This window comes from Rhinoraja longicauda, chromosome 1 (genome assembly GCF_053455715.1).
Source record: "Rhinoraja longicauda isolate Sanriku21f chromosome 1, sRhiLon1.1, whole genome shotgun sequence".
In the NCBI taxonomy this organism is placed as follows: domain Eukaryota; kingdom Metazoa; phylum Chordata; class Chondrichthyes; order Rajiformes; family Arhynchobatidae; genus Rhinoraja; species Rhinoraja longicauda.
The window spans coordinates 15,660,995-15,682,145 of NC_135953.1; positions in this window are offsets into that span (position 1 = coordinate 15,660,995).

Below are 21,151 nucleotides of genomic sequence, written 5' to 3' on the forward strand. Positions count from 1 at the left end.
TTCTGCTGCAGTTGTACAGGGCATTGGTGAGACCACACCTGGAGTATTGCGTACAGTTTTGGTCTCCTAATCTGAGGAAAGACATTCTTGCCATAGAGGGAGTACAGAGAAGGTTCACCAGATTGATTCCTGGGATGGCAGGACTTTCATATGAAGAAAGACTGGATAGACTCGGCTTGTACTCGCTGGAATTTAGAAGATTGAGGGGGGATCTTATAGAAACGTACAAAATCCTTAAGGGGTTGGACAGGCTAGATGCAGGAAGATTGTTCCCGATGTTGGGGAAGTCCAGAACAAGGGGTCACAATTTAAGGATAAGGGGGAAGTCTTTTAAGACCGAGATGAGAACGTTTTTTTCACACAGAGAGTGGTGAATCTGTGGAATTCTCTGCCACAGAAGGTAGTTGAGGCCAGTTCATTGGCTATATTTAAGAGGGAGTTAGATGTGGCCCTTGTGGCTAAAGGGATCAGGAGGTATGGAGAGAAGGCAGGTACAGGATACTGAGTTGGATGATCAGCCATGATCATATTGAATGGCGGTGCAGGCTCGAAGGGCCGAATGGCCTACTCCTGCACCTATTTTCTATGTTTTCTATGTTTTTATGATCGAATGGCGAAATAGACTCGATGGGCCGAAAGGCCCAAATCTTCACCTATGCCTTACGGTTACTTCCATCGTGTTAGCCACCGGTCCCTTCAGCCACAGCAACAAGCGAAATAAAAGTAAATGATCCCCGATCGTCTGAAGAAGGGTCTCGACCCGAAGTCTCACCTATTCCTTCTCTCCAGAGATGCTGTCTGTCCCGCTGAGTTACTCCAGCATTCTGTGTCTATCCCCTTTACCAATGTCACCCCTAAACTTCTATCCACGTATAAACCGTCCCGCCAGCACAATCCTCAACACAAGCGATAGGAATGAAAAAGGGGGTTACCTCCCGTGGCCTGGTTAAAACCGGGAGATTAGCAGCAGCAAGCGCGTCCACTGCAGCAGTGGCGAAAAAGGCCAGTTACATTCCCCACGTTCATTATTTCACTCTGTGTGTGTGTGTGTGTGTGTGTGTGTGTGTGTGTGTGTGTGTGTGTGCGTGCGTATGTGCATGTGTGTGTCGGTGTGTATGTATGTGTATGCGTGTGTGTGTATGTGTGCGTGTATGTGTATGCGCGCGTTTTTGAATGTGTATGTGTGCGTGTATATGTATGTGTATGTATGCGTATAGTGGCGTGTGTGTATGTATGTGTGTATATGTGTGTGTATGTGTGTGAGTATGTGTGTGTATGTCTGTATGTGTGTGTGTATGTGTGTGTGAATGTGCATGTTTGCATGTGTGTGTATACGTGTGTGCGTGTGTGAGTGTGCGTATGTCTATGCGTGTATGAATGTGTGTGTGTGAATGTGTGTGTGTGCGTGCATACGTGTGTGTGTGTGTGTGTGTGAGTATGTGTGTGTATATGTCTATGCGTGTATGAATGTGTGTGTGAATGTATCTGTGTGTGCATGTGTGTGTGTGCATACGTGTGTGTGTGCATGTGTGTGTGTGTGTGTGTGCATGTGTCTGCATACGTGTGTGTGTGTGTGTGTATGTGTGTATGTGCATGTGTGTGCATACGTGTGTGTGTGTGTGTGTGTGTGCGTGTGTGTGTGTGTAGTGGTGCAGTGCAGTAAACCTTTGCCTTCCGAGAGTAGGAACAAGTTGCTCGGCCTTTAAATCAGATCACGTACACACAATCCTCTTACATCACCAGGGCCACAAGAGCCGAACACCCGTTGCATCCGGATGACAACCGCACCAGCGCTACCTGCTTCGTTCTTCCTCTTTGCTTTTGCAGCTTATCTCAAAATATTTGTGGGTTTGTTTTTTTAATGCACCCATTGAACAGGTAATAAATAAAAAGTACACCATCCGTTTACAATCCGGTGCAAACTTATCCAATATTCTTAGAGGCAATGAATCTGTGTCTGTTTCACATCCCTTTAAAATATCTCCCCCACCACCTGTCACGGCGCTACAATCGTCCCTAACTCAGCTCCAACTTCAATCTCCCACCCCCCACCACGGATATTCGGCTGGATATTATCAAAGCTGCCAGCGTAAGGAAGGAGAGACTCACCGGTGAAGTGCATCCTGCGGTCAGTCCGAAGTTGTTCGCTTGCGATCAGATTCAGAATCTTTCCACAAGAATCCTCTCTCTCGAGTAGCACAGAGAGAGAGAGAGGGTGGGGAGAGAGGGTGGGGAGAGAGAGGGCAGGAGGGGAGGAGCGAGATTGGCGGCGTCCGCCGGCTTTGCGTTTTGTTTGGCCAATTGGCGAGTGTGGACATTGGCAAAGGCGGCCGCCTCCATCGGTCCTGCATACAAGCCTATCAACATACATCCTGCACGCCGCCCATCCCTGCACCGCACAGCAACCCCCTTCCCACGTTGGTCTTTGCACGGGTCTGACACCAAAGATAGACACAAAAATGCTGGAGTAACTCAACGGGACAGGCAGCATTTCTGGAGAAAAAAAAGGAATTGGGTGACCTTTCGGGTCGAGACACACGCCCCAATACGCATACATACACATACATATACACGCACACATACACATACACTTTCAGCCCTTCGGACTGAAAGTCAGGAGAGAGAGAGAGAGAGCACAGAGATATGGAAGGGTATGGTATGATGTGGAAACGAGTGCAGTTTACTTCGGCTAACCTGAGCTGCTCCTTTGCATTTGCATCGTTTCACCGTCCCCACCGTCCTCCTGCAAGCTGCCATGGTAAATGTGTTGGAGGAACTCAGCGGGTCAGGCAGCATCTGTGGAGGGGGTGGACAAACCGTGTTTCTGACCATTCCCCCCTGACCCGCTGAGTTCCTCCCAACACTTTGTGTTTTGCTCAAGACTCCTGCATCTGCGGTTCCCTGTGTCTCTGTGATAAACGTGAAAAGGGAAAGTGTGTTACAATAGACAATAGGTGCAGGAGTAGGCCATTCGGCCCTTCGAGCCAGCACCGCCATTCAATGTGATCATGGCTGATCATTCTCAATCAGTACCCCGTTCCTGCCCTCTCCCCATACCCCCTGACTCCGCTATCCTTAAGAGCTCTATCTAGCTCTCTCTTGAATGCATTCAGAGAATAGGCCTCCACTGCCTTCTGAGGCAGAGAATTCCACAGATTCACAACTCTCTGACTGAAAAAGTTTTTCCTCATCTCAGTTCTAAATGGCCTACCCCTTATTCTTAAACTGTGGCCCCTTGTTCTGGACTCCCCCAACATTGGGAACATGTTGCCTCTAACGTGTCCAACCCCTTAATAATCTTCTACGTTTCGATAAGATCTCCTCTCATCCATCTAAATTCCAGTGTATACAAGCCTAGTCGCTCCAGTCTTTCAACATATGAAAGTCCCGCCATTCCGGGAATTAACCTAGTAAACCTACGCTGCACTCCCTCAATAGCAAGAATATCCTTCCTCAAATTTGGAGACCAAAACTGCACACAGTACTCCAGGTGCGGTCTCACCAGGGCCCTGTACAACTGCAGAAGGACCTCTTTGCTCCTATACTCAACTCCTCTTGTTATGAAGGCCATCATTCCATTGGCTTTCTTCACTGCCTGCTGTACCTGCATGCTGTTCTGCCACAACGTACTGGGACGCGGGAAGTGTCTCGCAACCCGGGGACTGATGTGTAGGAAAGAAAACTGCAGATGCCGGTATAAACCGAAGGTATATCGAAGGTAAATCCAAGAAGCCCTTCTTGCTTAAGTCCATACTCCGCCACCTCCAGTTTAAATTCCATTTGGAATATTTTGGAGGACCAAGAACCAAGAAGGTAGACACAAAATGCTGGAGTAACTCAGCGGGTCAGGCAGCATCTCTGGAGAGAAGGAATGGGTGACGTTTCGGGTCTGAAGAAGGGTGTCGACCCGAAACGTCACCCGTTCCTTCTCTCCAGAGATGCTGCCTGACCCGCTGAGTTACTCCAGCATTTTTGTGTCTGTCCCCGGGGACTGATGCCTGGTGCAGCAACGCAGGTCGAAATGCAGGTGATGGGTTTATGAGCCCTGCTGTAAAACATGAACAAAAGCTGAAGTGTTTAGGAGACCGGAAGATTTCACACTCACGTAGTCTAGGGGCAGAACAGATGAAATCTATGGCAATTTGGGGCTCCAGAGACCCAAGTCATAGAATCAGAGAGCACCTAAACAGGACCTTTAGCCCAACTCGTCCATGTCAACCAAGATGCCCCATCTAAGCTAGTCCCTCTTGCCTGCATTTGGCCCACATGCCTCTGAACCTTTTCTATCCATGTACCTGTCCCAATGTCTTTTAAATACAGTTATAGTACCTGCCTCAACTACCTCCACTGGCAGCTTGTTCCACAGACCCACCACTCTCTGAGTGAAAATATTGTCCCCTCTGGTTCTTTCCAAAAGGTGAGCAAATTCAAAATACCGGCAGGTCCGTCGTCCAGGGATCTGGGAGCAGACTTGATGGGCCGAATAGACTAATTCTGCTCCGATTACTTATGAACTTGTCCAAATGTCTGTGGGTTTACACAAAACAAAGACGGAATCAGGGAAAGACGGAGAGGCAGACGTCAGTGTGACAGGAGCGATCGTCAACGTGGGTTGTTTTTAAATGTGCTATACAAATAAGATTGACTTGACTTGACTTGACCAGACAGCACAAACACTCCGGGAGAACGAAGAGAGAGAAGAAAAAAAGAAAAGAATAAAGGGGCCAAGTCATTTGCAAATCTCTCCACCGTCTCCCCCTCTCATTCTCCCACCAATATCTACACTCCTCCAATCGAGCGAAGGATTGGGTGGCGGTTCGGGTCGACGAGAGTCCCTTTCGCCTGTCAGGAGAAGGGTCTCGACCCGAAACGTCACCCATTCCTTCTATCCAGATATGCTGCCTGTCCCGCTGAGTTACTCCAGTATTCTGTGCCCACTAGCGTCTGTTTGCCCCAAGGTAGACACAGAATGATGGAGTAACTCAGCGTCTCTGGAGATAAAGGATGGGTGACATTATTTCAGAGTTCTGAAGAAGGATTCCGATCTTTTTTTTTCTCCAGAGATGCTGCCCGACCCGGAGAGTCACTCCAGCACTTTGTGTCTATCTATGTTCGGTATAAACCAGCATCTGCAGTTCTTTCCAACCCATTCTCTTTACCCCCAAATCTGTCTTCCACAGCTCCAAGCGTGGCTGGCTGCAAAATGTTCTCTTAACAGCGTTACTGGCTGTAAACATATAGTATAAGAAAATAACTGCAGATGCTGGTACAAATCGAAGGTATTTATTCACAAAATGCTGGAGAACTCAGCAGGTCAGGCAGCATCTCGGGAGAGAAGGAATGAATGGGTGTAAACATGTTCTTGCTTCGTGCTGTTGTTGGGAGGCGCGTTGGCATATTTGACAACACTGATGGTGACACGTAAAAACAAATTTGTTTCTGTGAGCCGTGCCTTGCCTGCAGAATTGACAACACAATGTATACGTAGACTGGACGACGTTGCGGACGTAAAGTTATGTATGTACACACGCTTTTTTTAAATGAATAAAGCTTACTTTTGAAATAAAACTTCGTGTCGGTGGTGATGGGTTTATGAGCCGTGCTGTAAAACATTAACAAAAGCTGAAGTGTTTAGGAGACCGGAAGATTTCACTCTCATGTAGTCTGGGGGCAGAACAGATCAAATCGATGGGAATTTGGGGGCGTGCAGCTCATAGCTCCAGAGACCTGAATCATGGAATCAGAGAGCACCTAAATAGGACCTTTAGCCCAACTCGTCCATGCCGACAAGATGCCCCATCTAAGCTAGTCCCATTTGCCTGCATTTGGCCCATATGCCTCTGAACCTTTTCTATCCATGTACCTGTCCCAATGTCTTTTAAGTATTGTTATAGTACCTGCCTCAACTACCTCCTCTGGCAGCTTGTTCCACAGACCCACCACTCCCTGAGTGAAAATATTGTCCCCTCTGGTTCTTTCCCCTCTCACTTTAAACCTTTGGTTCTTGATTCCCTACTCTGGGTAACAGACCCTATCAATAGACAATAGACAATAGACAATAGGTGCAGGAGGAGGCCATTCGGCCCTTCGAGCCAGCACCGCCATTCAATGTGATCATGGCTGATCAATCTCAATCAGTACCCCGTTCCTGCCTTCTCCCCATACCCCCTGACTCCGCTGTCCTTAAGAGCTCTATCCAGCTCTCTCTTGAATGCATTCAGAGAATTGGCCTCTATTGCCTTCTGAGGCAGAGAATTCCACAGATTCACAACTCTCTGACTGAAAAAGTTTTTCCTCATCTCAGTTCTAGGGACAATTTACAGTTTTTACCGAAGCCAATCAATTCCCCTCATGATTTCATATACAGTTTGGGACTACAAATAGGTGGAAATGAAACTACAAATTAAACCTTAGGGTGGTGGAACGGTGGAGTTACTGCCTTACAGCGCCGGACACCAGTGTTCGATCCTGACTACGGGTGCTGTCTGTGCGGAGTTTGTGCATTCTCCCGGTGACCTTCGTGGGTTTTCTCCGGGTGCCCCGGTTTCCTCCCACACTGCAAAGACATGCAGGTTTGTACGTTAAAATGGCCTCGGTAAAAACTGTAAATTGTCCCTAGTGTGGGTAGGATAGCGTTAGCATCTGTATCTGTATCTGTATCTCTAAACTAAACTAAAGTAAACCACAATGAAATTTACCTTAAATAAGGATAACATTGAAAGAATGAAGTATAAATTGGTCGCAGTAATCTGGTTTGAACTGTTAGCAGGCAAGTCTGCCGGCTCCAGTGTTGAAAGAAGTATTTCACAAAACATTTTTTTCTAAATCCCATAAGTCCCATGCATGCACTGAGGCAACAAATCGCACCAAAGCTAAGAGACAGAATAAAGCTACAAAGAACAGTCCGGCACAAGTACAAAGCAGCAGACTGGGGGAGTGATGAAAAGCAACAAGAGATACAAAGAAAGTATTAAGAGCTTGCAAAAGGGAAAACAAAACCTTACAAGGGCGAGTGACTGAGTATTGGGACAAATCTGAGCTGATCAGAGTCAGCATGGATTGTGAAGGGTAAATCATGCTTGGCCAACCAGTTGAACATTTTTGAAGATATCACAAAATGCTGGAGTAACTCAGCAGGTCAGGCAGCATCTAGGAGAGAGGGAATGGGTGACGTTTCGGGTCGAGACCCTTCTTCAGTCTGAGGAAGGGTCTCGACCCGAAACGTCACCTATTCCCTCTCTCCTAGATGCTGCCTGACCTGCTGAGTTACTCCAGCATTTTGTGATACCTTCGATTTGTACCAGCATCTGCGGTTATTTTCCTACAATATTTTTGAAGAGGTCACTAGTAATGGTGACTAGTAGTGGTTTCCATGAATGTTACATAGAAAATGCAAGACCTCCAAAAGGTTTCAATGAGATTATGAATGAAATGCGTGCAGAATGTAAAAAAACCCCAGAGAGAGCTAGATAGAGCTCTTAAGGATAGCGGAGTCAGGGGGTATGGGGAGAAGGCAGGAACGGGGTACTGATTGAGAATGATCAGCCATGATCACATTGAATGGTGGTGCTGGCTTGAAGGGCCGAATGGCCTACTCCTGCACCTACTGTCTATTGTTCTAGGTGCCAAGCCAGGCCGTAATACACCCGGTCAATATGCTCTCTAACGTACACCTTGTACAAGTTCATGCAGTATTCATCGACCAGCCAGTTCATTATTATTCAGCCAGTTTGCTGTGGTCAGTCACTTTCAAGGTTGATTGAGGGGTGAGTGATAGAAATCAAGGATAATCTGGTTCATCCATTGTAATCTCGAAGGTTAAGACAAAGTGTGTTCTGTAAATCAGAAGTGGGGCTTCATCTGACAAGATATTTATCAAAGGTTTGGATGAAAGTCTGGAACGCTGCTTATCTGGTCAAACATGGACCAATAGGTCTAGCTTAGAAGGGGCATCTTGGTCCACATGGACATGTTGGGCCCAAGGTGTAGGAAGGAACTGCTCTTGCTGGTTTATACCGAAGAAAGACACAAAATGCTGGAGTAACTCAGTGAGTTGGGCAGCATCTCTGGCGAAAAAGAATGGGTGAAGCTTCGGGACAGGACACCTTCGTCAGACTGGAGTCAGCAGTCTGAACAGGGTTCCAACCCAAAACACCACCTATTCCTTTTCTCCAGAGGTGCTGCCTGACCCGCTGGGTTACTTCAGCATTTTGTATCTATCTTGAGCCGAAGGACTTGTTTCCGTGATGTATGACTCTATGACTCTATCCACATTTGCATTGAATACTTAGTTGGAAAGAACTGTGCCTATGAGGTATTTACAGAGGTAGATTAATGTGCAGATGAAGTTCAATGTGGGAGTGAGCTGATGCCTTCTTGATCTGAGAGGCAAATCAGAGGAGCTGCAGAGAACCAAAGCAATGTAGGATGATCCACAGATTCACCAATCAAAACTAATCGAAAGAAGAAATAAAATATTGGGCTTTATCTCCAAGGAACTGAAGTGCCACAAGGAAGATTATATCCTTCAATTTTATTGGTGCTTAATTGGAATATTGTATTTGATAATCCGCTCCATACACTGGATATGAAGGTGTTAATGAATAACTTTATAAAAAGTGTCTGAATCAACTTGAGCTGTACTCCCTTCTGCCTACAACACCCAGAGATGATCTAATTAATGAACAAAGATGGTCCACCATGCCCTAGACTCCCTGCTGCAATCAGGTAACAGGTACAGAAGCCTGAAGTCACACAACGCCAGGTTCAGGATCAGCTGTTTTCCTCCAATTATCAGGATTTTTGAGCCAACCTGCACAACCCTAATCCGACCACAACAACGGAACTCAAGGGACCACCTCTGGCACTACCAATAGACTTGTTATTTTTTTCCAAATTGTGTTTTGCACTGATGCCTTCTTTTTGCACTTCTTGAATCTTTACCATCTAGCAGAATTTTAAGTGTAACATGTGAAATGTATTTATAATTTATGTTCACAAAATGCTGGAGTAACTCAGCAGGTCAGGCAGCATATCAGGAGAGAAGGAATGGGCGACGTTTCGGGTCGAGACCCTTCTTCAGACTGATGTCAGGGGGGGCGGGACAAAGGAAGGATGTAGGTGGAGGCAGGAAGACAGTGGGAGATCTGGGAAGGGGGAGGGGAAGAGAGGGACAGAGGAACTATCTAAAGTTGGAGAAGTCAATGTTCATACCACTGGGCTGCAAGCTGCCCAGGCGAAATATGAGCCGCTGTTCCTCCAATTTCCGGTGGGACTCACTATGGCACTGGAGGAGGCCCATGACAGAAAGGTCAGACTGGGAATGGGAGGGGGAGTTGAAGTGCTCAGCCACCGGGAGATCAGATTGGTTAACGCAGACCGAGCACAGGTGTTGAGCGAACATCTGGGTTTACATGCCGACAATGCTGCTGCAAGCAAGGTTTTCTTTGTACCTGTACAACACCGTACTAGTGCACATGACAATAAACTCAATGTGACTTGATAAAACTTAGTTTAATGAAAAATGAAACTGTATCCTCTGATGAAAGGATTCAGAGCAGGGGGACTAATCTGGTCTGATTTAAATGAGGGGTCAGGCACATGATTAGTACGGGTGTCAGGGGTTATGGAGTGAAGGTAGGAGAACGAGGTTGAGAAGGAAAGATAGATCAGCCACGATTGAATGTCGGATTAGACCTGATGGGCTGAATAGCCTGAATTTTGCTCCTAGAACTTATGAATGTATGGAGCATAGTTGGGGTTGCAATGGGATTGCAATGCAGGGCAGCCTGTGAATGCAGAACTCCACCACTGCCTTATTTTCTCCCATTCTGCAGTCTCCAACCACACACCAAATCTTTCTTTCGCACCAAAAACATAACTGTGATTAAAAGCATCAAGTGGCTTCAAATGTCAGACGCCAGGACACAGCCAAGCAGCAGTGATCTCTCTTCACCCTTTCTATCCATTTCTTTTCCTCTTATTTTTTCTCTCTGCCACGAGAGTGCCTCTAAGTGAATAAATATTGCGAGCAGCAGATTCATCCACTGACCCATGCTACGGATTTAATCGGTCGAGAGAAACTGCTAGTTTATTTTTTGACTAGGGTCATTTCTGATGATTGTTTTTTTACACCACACAACATGATCTTCTACTCCTGACAGATGCCACACAACATGCCGGGCAGATCAGAATCATTTGGGGAGTTTTATTCTTCTTCTACTTCCTCAGTTATTGTTCAGGTATGCTTGGCCATCGCGTGTTTAATTTATGAGGGCAGGCCAGATGTATGGGGAGCTTTGTTGCTGGAATAGGTTGGAACAACGTGGGGAAACTCCCTCGTGTCACCATCGCTGTCATAAGACAGTCGAGGGAACATTCCTGACAGCTCACTTCACATGGAGTTGTCTATTTTTCAAAGAGCAGTCTGCTTATCACAAGCCCATTCATGTGGTATGTAGTAGCCGCTGCTCTCATTGAGATATAGATGTGTACTCGAAGGTAGACCCAAAGTGCTGGAGTAACTCAGCGGGACAGGCAGCATCTCTTGAGGGAAGGAATGGGTGACGTTTCGGGTCAAGACCCTTCTTCAGACTCCACAGGCACGGGGAGCTAAACTGTGATGCCACAATCTCCAAAAAAGTGTCATGATAGAGTTCAGTTTATTTTATTTTATTGTCACGTGTGGTGAAAAGCTTTTGTTGCGTTCTATCCAGTCAGGGGCAAGATAATACATCGATTAAAATCGAGCCATCCACGGTGTACAGATACATGATAAAGGGAATAACATTTAGTACAAGATAATGTCCAGTAAAGTCCAATTAAAGATAGTCCGAGGGGCTCCAATGAGGTGGGTGGTAGCTCAGGACCGTTCTCTAGTTGTTGATAGGATGATTCATTTGCCTGATAACAGCTGGGAAGAAAATGTCCCTGAATCTGGAGGTGTGCGTGTTCACATTTCTGTACCTCTTGCCTGATGGGAGAGGGGAGAAGAGGGAGTGACCGGGTTGAGACTCGTCCTTGATTGTGCCGGTGGCCTTGCTGAGGCAGCTTGAAATGCAGATGAAACAGAAAACATAACTTACTAGAGATTACTTTTCATTTGTGCCTGGTCCCAGCAGTTTCCCTCTGCCCAGATGGCCAGCTGCATTGTCGTGCTTTTATTTAGACAATAGACAATAGACAATAGACAATAGGTCTCCCCATATCCCTTGACTCCGTTATCATTAAGAGCTCTATCTAACTCTCTCTTGAAAGCATCCAGGGAATTGGCCTCCACTGCCTTCTGAGGCAGAGAATTCCACAGCTTCACAACTCTCTGAGTGAAAAAGTTTTTCCTCATCTCCGTTCTAAATGGCCTACCCCTTATTCTTAATAGACATTTTTTATATAACAACCACATTCCACGTGAGTTTATTCCGCTCACGTCTTCTATCCCTGCCTCCTACAGCCCCACCCTCCCCCCGTCCACCACATTGTATCCATGTGGCCATCATCCAGGAGCATGAGAGCATCCTGAAACATTGATTCACACCCCCAACCCCTCATTAGATGGGAGCAGAGAACAGTGCAGTACAGGAATAGGCCCTTCGGCCCACAATGTTTGTGCCTGACATGATGCCGAGGTAAACTGATCTCATTTGCCAGTGCATGGTCCATATCCCTCTATTCCCTGCACTTCCATGCACCTATCAAAAAGCCTCTTCAACGTCACTATCGTATCTGATTCCACCACCAGCAGGTATTTCTGGGAATAATAAAGAAGATGCAGGATCATTTCATTCCAAAGAGGAAGAAAGATTATAAGGGGAGTAAGAGGCGACCGCGGCTGACAAGGGAAGTCAAGGACAGTACAAAAATAAAAGAGAAGACGTACAACATAGCAAAGATGTGCGGGAAGCCAGAGGATTGGGTAACCTTTAAAGATCAACAGAAGGTAACTAAAAAGGCAATACAGGGCGAAAAGATGAAGTACGAAGGTAAGCTAGCAAAGAATATAAAGGAGGATAGTAAAAGCTTCATTAGGTAAGTGAAGAGGAAAAAATAGTTAAGACAAATGTGGGTCCCTTGAAGACAGAAACAGGTGAATTTATTATGGGGAACAAGGAAATGGCAGACGAGTTGAACAGGTACTTTGGATCTGTCTTCACTAAGGAAGATACAAACAATCTCCCAGATGTACTAGGGGACAGCGGACCTAGGGTGATGGAAGAATTGAAGGAAATTCACATTAGTACGGAAATGGTGTTGGGTAGACTGATGGGACTGAAGGCTGATAAATCCCCAGGGCCTGATGGTCTGCATCCCAGGGTACTCAAGGAGATGGCTCTAGATATAGTGGACACATTGGTGATCATTTTCCAATGTTCTATAGATTCTGGATCAGTTCCTGAGGATTGGAGGGTAGCTAATGTTATCCCACTTTTCAAGAAAGGAGGGAGAGAGAAAGCAGGGAATTATAGACCAGTTAGCCTGACATCAGTGGTGGGGAAGATGCTGGAGTCAATTATTAAAGATGTAATAGTGACACATTTGGATAGCAGTAACATGATCGTTCCAAGTCAGCAGGGATTTACGAAGGGGAAATCATGCTTGACAAATCTTCTGGAATTTTTTGAGGATGTAACGAATAAAATGGACAAGGGAGAGCCAGTGGATGTAGTGCACCTGGACTTTCAGAAAGCCTTTGGTAAAGTCCCACACAGAAGATTAATGGGCAAAATTAGAGCATATGGTATTGGGGGTTTGGTATTGACATGGATAGAAATTTGGTTGGCAGACAGAAAACAAAGAGTAGGGATTAATTGGTCCCTGTCAGAATGGCAGGCAGTGACTAGTGGAGTGTCGCAAGGCTCGGTGCTGGAACCGCAGCTGTTTACAATATACATTAATGATTTAGATGAAGGAATTAAAGTAACATTAGCAAATTTGCAGATGACACAAAGCTGGGTGTTAGTGTGAACTGTGAAGAGGATGCTATGAGGATACAGGGTGACTTGGACAGGTTGGGTGAGTGGACGGATGCATGGCAGATGCAGTATAATGTGGATAAATGTGAGGTTATCCACTTTGGCGGCAAGAACGGGAAGGCAGATTATTATCTGAATGGTGTCAGGTTTGGTAAAGGGGAAATACAATGAGACCTGAGTTGTCTTGTACATCAGTCACTGAAAGTAAGCATGCAGGTGCAGCATGCAGTAAAGAAAGCGAATGGAATCTTAACCTTCATAATGAGAGGTTGAGTACAGGAGCAAAGAGGTCCTTCTGCAGTTGTACAGAGCCCTGGTGAGATGACACGTGGAGTATTGTGCGCAGTTTTGGTCTCCTAATTTGAGGAAGGACATTCTTGCTATTCAGGGAGTGCAGCGTAGGTTCACTAAGTTAATTCCAGGGATGGCGGGACTGTCATATGATGAAAGAATGGAGTGACTGGGCTTGTATTCATTGGAATTTAGAAGGATGAGAGGGGATCTTATAGAAACATATAAGATTATTAAGGGATTGGACATGCGAGATGCAGGAAACATGTTCCCAATGTTGGGGGAGTCCAGAACCAGGGGCCACAGTTTAAGAATAAGGGGAAGGCCATTTAGAACTGAGATGAGGAAAAACGTTTTCACACAGAGAGTTGTGAATTTGTGGAATTCTCTGCCACAGAAGGCAGTGGAGGCCGATTCACTGGATGCATTCAAAGGAGAGTTAGATAGAGCTCTTAGGGCTAGCGGAAGGGATATGAGGAGAAGGCAGAAACGGGGTACTGATTGTGGATGATCAGCCATGATCACATTGAATGACGGTGCTGGCTCGAAGGGCCGAATGGCCTCCTCATGCACCTACTGTCTATGTATTATCTATTGTATCTATGTTCCACCCCAGGCAATGCATTCCAGGCTCCCACTACTCTCTGTGTGAAAGACTCGTCCTGCACATCTCCATTAAACCTTCCCCCTCTCACCTTATAGCTACAGTATGCCGTCTAGCATTGGACATTTCCAACCTGGGGAAAATAGACAATAGACAATAGACAATAGGTGCAGGAGTAGGCCATTCAGCCCTTCGAGCCAGCACCGCCATTCAATGCGATCATGGCTGATCACTCGCAATCAGTACCCCGTTCCTGCCTTCTCCCCATACCCCCTCACTCCGCTATCCTTAAGAGCTCTATCCAGCTCTCTCTTGAAAGCATCCAATGAACTGGCCTCCACTGCCTTCTGAGGCAGAGAATTCCACACCTTCACCACTCTCTGACTGAAAAAGTTCTTCCTCATCTCCGTTCTAAATGGCCTACCCCTTATTCTTAAACTGTGGCCCCTTGTTCTGGACTCCCCCAACATCAGGAACATGTTTCCTGCATCTCGCATGTCCAATCCCTTAATAATCTTAAGATCCCCCCTCATCCTTCTAAATTCCAGTGTATACAAGCCTAATTGCTCCAGCCTTTCAACACACGACAGTCCCGCCATTCCGGGAATTAACCTAGTGAACCTACGCTGCACGCCCTCATTAGCAAGAATATCCTTCCTCAAATTTGGAGACCAAAACTGCACACAGTACTCCAGGTGCGGTCTCACCAGGGCCCGGTACAACTGTCTACCCTATCTATGCCTCTCAAAATTTTAGATACTTCTATCAAGTCACCCGTCAGCATGGAAACAGACCCTTTGGCCCATTGAGTCAATGTCGACTATCAGGCAACATTTACACCAATTCTAGCCTAAACCATTTTATTCTCCCCACATTTCCATCAATTCCCCCCTCAGACTGAAGAAGGGTCTCGACCCGAAACGTCACCCATTCCCTCTCTCCTAGATGCTGCCTGACCTGCTGAGTTACTCCAGCATTTTGTGATACCAGGTTTTTGTGTCTATTTTTAGTTTAAACCAGCATCTGCAGCTCCTTTCTGTGCAGTGACAGCACTTAGTTTTGATATTATTGTGGAAACTTGGGAATTTTTTATTGTACTGTCTAGATTTTTCTAAATCCTCTGACCCATACAGACCGAACTTTTCCCATACTTTTTCAGATCAAGATTTAATGTTATTCCTATTGCTCTCCTTAGAAGTCTCCAGTGTAACTGGCTGCCATCCATTTTGGTTCTCAATTCAAAATTTATGGTAACTCGTGGAATGAACAATGCTGCGCAGGTGTTCAGAATACCAAAGTGTAACGCGATACAATGTTTTTCCCCTTCGAGGGTTCTGCATCTTTGCAACTCTTTCCATTGCAAGGCCTTGGAGCAGAGCCTTCGAAAATGTTTAAGGAAGTAGAGAGGTTCTTGATAAGCAAGGGATGAAAGGTTACCTAGACACTGCAGATGCTGGTTAACAAAGTGCTGGAGTAACACAGCGGGCAGGCAGCATCAGTGGAGAACATCGATAGGTGATGTTTCATATCGGGATCATTCATCCGGGTGAAAGGTTACCTCAGTTCGAAGGACTGAAGAGTTGAGATTAGCCATGATCAGGCCTTCATTGCGCGAGGATTTGAGTTTAGGAACAAGGAGGTCCAACTGCAGTTGTACAGGGCCCTGGTGAGACCGCACCTGGAGTATTGTGTGCAATTGTCTCCTAATTTGAGGAAGGACATTATTGCTCTTGAGGGAGTGCAGCGTAGGTTCACCAGATTAATTCCCGGGATGGCGGGACTGACATATGATGAAAGAATGGGTCAACTGGGCTTGTATTCACTGGAATTTAGAAGGATGAGAGGGGATCTTATAAAAACATATAAAATTCTTAAAGGATTGGACAGGCTAGAAGCAGGAAAAATGTTCCCCATGTTGGGGGAGTCCAGAACTAGGGGTCACAGTTTAAGAATAGGGATAGGCCATTCAGGACTGAGATGAGGAAAAACTTTTTCATGATTCTGTGGAATTCTCTCACTTGATGTTTTCAAGAGGGAGTTAGATTTAGCTCTAAGGGCTAGTAGGATCAAGGGATAAGGGGCAAAAGCAGGAACGGGGTACTGATTGTGGATGATCAGCCATGATCATATTGAATGGCGGTGCAGGCTCAAAAAGCCAAATGGCCTACTCCTGTGCCTATTTTCTATGTTTCTGTTTCTATGATCTCAGGCTCGAAGGGTGAAGTGATCTACTCCTGAGATCTACGAGTTCCTGCATTCATATGTCTGTGGTTCTGGAATATAAATGTGAAAATTGGCAACACAGAGGTGGAGCAGTCGAGTTGCTGCCTTAAGGGCCTGTCCCACTGAGGCGATTCTTTAGGCAGCTGCCTGCGACTGTCATAGTCGTAGCAGGTCGCCGAATAACCAACGACTGGAACCCCCCCACAACAATGTCTACGACAAGCTACAACAACGTACCACCTAGTCGACGTCACGCTACAATAGACAATAGACAATAGGTGCAGGAGGAGGCCATTCAGCCCTTCGAGCCAGCACCGCCATTCAATGCGATCATGGCTGATCATTCTCAATCAGTACCCCGTTCCTGCCTTCTCCCCATACCCCCTCACTCCGCTATCCTTAAGAGCTCTATCCAGCTCTCTCTTGAAAGCATCCAACGAACTGGCCTCCACTGCCTTCTGAGGCAGAGAACTCCACACCTTCACCACTCTCTGACTGAAAAAGTTCTTCCTCATCTCCGTTCTAAATGGCCTACCCCTTATTCTTAAACTGTGGCCCCTTGTTCTGGACTCCCCCAACATTGGGAACATGTTTCCTGCCTCTAATGTGTCCAATCCCCTAATTATCTTATATGTTTCAATAAGATCCCCCCTCATCCTTCTAAATCCCAGTGTATACAAGCCCAATCGCTCCAGCCTTTCAACATACGACAGTCCCGCCATTCCGGGAATTACCCACAACTGGCGACCCAATCGTCGCGAGTAAGACGTCCACCTTCGACCGCACATACGACCACACAGGCGGCAACCTACGACAACCGAAGTCAACCTACGTCCACCAGCGACAAGCTGCGACAAGCTACGACCCTGTCGGCGCCAACTGAAGCCAACTGAAGACAATTCATGTCATTTTCGCCTCCAGGTTTTGACGCCGGTACCTGTCGCCGGTTGACGTAGGTTGACGTAGGTAGTCGCCAATGGAATTCACCGAAGTCAGCACCGGCGACAACCTACGTCACCTGGCGACAACCTGGTGACAACCTATGACAGCGCCTACGTCAGGAGACGTCAAGCTACGATCTTCGTCGTCAAACCAACAGTCGCTGAAAGTATTTAAACATTTCAAAATCCAGCGGCGACCATAAAAACGCTACGACTTTTTGGAGACGACTCACGACCGTACCCGCGACACCCCGGCGACCGTGTGGCAACAGCCTAGTCTCCTGTAGTCGCCTAAAAAATCGCCTAAGTGGGACAGGGGCTTTACAGTGCCAGAGTCCTGGGTTCAATCCTGACTACGAGCACTTTCTGTACGGAGTTTGTACAGTCTTTCCGTGACCGCGTGGTTTCTCTCCAGATTCTCCGGTTTCTTCCCACACTCCAAAAACGTACAGGCTTGTAGGTTAATTGGCTTCTGTAAAGTTGTAAATTGTCCCTAGTGTGTAGGATAGTGTTAGCGTACGGGGTGCTCGCTGGTTGGAGCAGACTCAGTGGGCCGAAGGACCTGTTTTTGATCTGTGTCTCTGAAGTCTAAAGTGAAGTCTAAAATTGACCTCTCGCTCATGCATATCCCCTGAGAACAAGATTGGATTTTGCAGGGGTTTGGACATTGCAAGTTGGCGCTGGAATGTGGTGACTCTCTGAGTGCTATTCCAGAAGGGGATTTATTGTACTTGTGTTTGGATCATTTGATGTCATGCGGAACACACTTTTCACTGTATCTCGGTACATGTGACAATAAATAAACCATTGAATCATCGACAATAATAGAAACATAGAAACATAGAAAATAGGTGCAGGAGTAGGCCATTCGGCCCTTCGAGCCTGCACCGCCATTCAATATGATCATGGCTGATCATCCAACTCAGTATCCCGTACCTGCCTTCTCTCCATACCCCCTGATCTCTTTAGCCACAAGGGCCACATCTAACTCCCTCTTAAATATAGCCAATGAACTGGCCTCAACTACCTTCTGTGGCAGAGAATTCCACAGATTCACCACTCTCTGTGTGAAAAAAAACATTCTCATCTCGGTCCTAAAAGACTTCCCCCTTATCCTTAAACTGTGACCCCTTGTTCTGGACTTCCCCAACATCGGGAACAATCTTTCTGCATCTAGCCTGTCCAACCCCATAAGAATTTTGTAAGTTTCTATAAGATCCCCCCTCAATCTTCTAAATTCCAGCGAGTACAAGCCGAGTCCATCCAGTCTTTCTTCATATGAAAGTCCTTCCATCCCAGGAATCAATCTGGTGAACCTTCTCTGTACTCCCTCTAGGGCAAGAATGTCTTTCCTCAGATTAGGAGACCAAAACTGTACGCAATACTCCAGGTGTGGTCTCACCAATGCCCTGTACAACTGCAGCAGAACCTTCCTGCTCCTATATTCAAATCCCCTTGCTATGAATGCCAACATACCATTCGCTTTCTTCACTGCCTGCTCCACCTGCATGCCTACTTTCAATGACTGGTGTACCACAACACCCAGGTCTTGTTGCATCTCCCCTTCTCCTAATCGGCCACCATTCAGGTCTGCTTTCCTGTTCTTGCCACCAAAGTGGATAACCTCACATAATCTCGAAATAAATTGTCTTATGGGGACACAAAAAACTCCACATGCTGGAATCTTAAGCAAAATGTCCAGTTCCAGTCCAGTTCCAGTTTAGTTTATTGTCACATGTATCAGAATTCAGAATTCAGATTCAGAATCAGAATTACCTTTATTTGTCATCCAAAAAACAAGTCTTTTGGATGAGATTTCGTCACCCACAGTCCAACAATAAGAGCAATAAAATAAGCAAATTACACAACCACAACCACACAAAACACACAAAACACACAAAAAACCCCATCCATCACAGTGAGTCTCCTCCAGTCCTCTCCTCACTGTGATGGAAGGCCAGAATGCAATTTCTCTTCCCCTGCCGTCTTCTCTCGCGGTCAGGCTGTTCGAGGTACAGTGAAAAGTTTTTGTTTCATGCTATCCAGTCATCAGAAAGACAATACATGATTACAATCGTGCCATTGACAGTGTACAGATAAATAGTAAGGGTGTAATATTTAGTGCAAGGTAGTGCCAGCAAAGTTCGATCAAGTAGAGTCAGTGGGTCACCAAAGAGGTAGATAGTAGTTCAGCACTGCTCTCTGGTTGTGGTAGGATGTTTCAGTTGCCTGATAACAGCTGGAAAGAAACTGCCCCTGAATCTGGAGGTGTACGTTTTCACACTTCTATACCTTTTGCCTGGTGGGAGAGGGGAGAAGAGGGAGTGGCCAGGGTGCGACTTGTCATTGACTATGCTGCTGGCCTTGCCAAGGCAGCGTGAGGTATAAATGGAGTCAATAGAAGGGCTGTTTGTGTGATGGTCTGGCCTGCATCCACAATTCGCTCTGCAATTTCTTGCGGTTTTGAATGGAGCTGTTCCCAAACCAAGCTGTGATGCATCCCGATAAAATGCTTTCTATGGTGCATCTGTAGTCGTTGGAGAGAGTTGTAGGGGACTTGCCAAACTTCCTAAGCCTTCTGTGGCAATAGAGGGAAGTAAGGCAGTAGAATACAACGTGCTGGAGGAACTCAGTGGCTCAACCAGCATCTGTGGAGGGAATGGACAGGCAACATTTCATATCGTGATACTTTGGGCCCAACTTGCCCCACACAACATGGAAACAGGCCCTCCGGCCCAAATTGCCCATGCCAACGAAGATGCCCCATCTATATTAGTCCCACCTGCCCACATTTGGCCCAAATCCCACCACTTCCTTTTCTATCCATGTACCTGTCCAAATGTACTTTAAATGTTCTTATAGTACCATTTCACTCATCGTATGTTGGGTAAATGGAATGAGCTGCCCTATGAGCTATAGGGCAGCTCATTCCATTTACCCAACATACGATGAGTGAAATGGTTTCCCTTCAGGTTCCTCTTAAATCTTTCCGCCCTTCACCTTAAACCTCTAACTCCTAAAGAACCATACTCTGGGTAAAAGTCCTAGCCCGTCTTGATTGAATCTTTGTCAATCCCTTAAGAGATCCCAACTCAGCATTCAGATATAATATTACACTGCGCCTTCCATTGCTTGTCACAATAATTCATAGAAACGTAGAACATAGAAACAGAAAATAGGTGCAGGAGTAGGCCATTCGGCTCTTCGAGCCAGCACCGCCATTCAATATGATCATGGCTGATCATCCAAAATCAGTACCCCGTTCCTGCTTTCTCCCTATATCCCTTGATTCCGTCAGCCCTGAGAGCTATATCATACTCTCTCTTGAATACATCACTCTCTCTTGAATACATCGCTCTCTCTTGAATACATCATTCCGAATTCAGGGCGGCCACGGTGGCGCACTGGTAGGGTAGCTGCCTTTCAGAGCTTGCAGCGCCAGAGACCCAGGTTCGATCCTGACTACGGGCGCTGTCTGTACGGAGTTTGTTCGTTCTCCCCATGATGGCGTTGGTTTTCTCCAAGATCTTCGGTTTCCTCCCACACTCCAAAGACGTACAGGTATGAAGATTAATAGACAATAGACAATGGACAATAGGTGCAGGAGTAGGCCATTCGGCCCTTCGAGCCAGCACCACCATTCAATGTGATCATGGCTGATCATTCTCAATCAGTACCCCGTTCCTGCCTTCTCCCCATACCCCCTGACTCCGCTATCCTTAAGAGCTCTATCAAGCTCTCTCTTAATTGACTTGGTGTATGTGTAAATTGTCCCTAGTGTGTGTGTGTGTAGGATAGTGTTAATGGTCGGTGCAGACTCAGAGGGCCACAGGGCTGTATCTCTAAACTAAACTAAATTCAATGCCTTTAGTCTCAGACATTCTTCGGTACTCTCAGCAACAAACATAAGGTCGTAGTGGTAGAGTTGCTGCCTTACAGCGCCAGAGGCCCGGGTTCATTCCTGACTACGGGCGCTGTCTGTACGGAGTTTGCACGTTCTCCCCGTGACCTGTGTGGGTTTTCTCCGGGTGCTCTGGTTTCCTCCCTCACTCCAAAGGTGTAGAGGTTTGTAGGCGTATTGGATTGGTAAAATTGTAAATTGCCCCTAGTGTGTGTAAGATGGT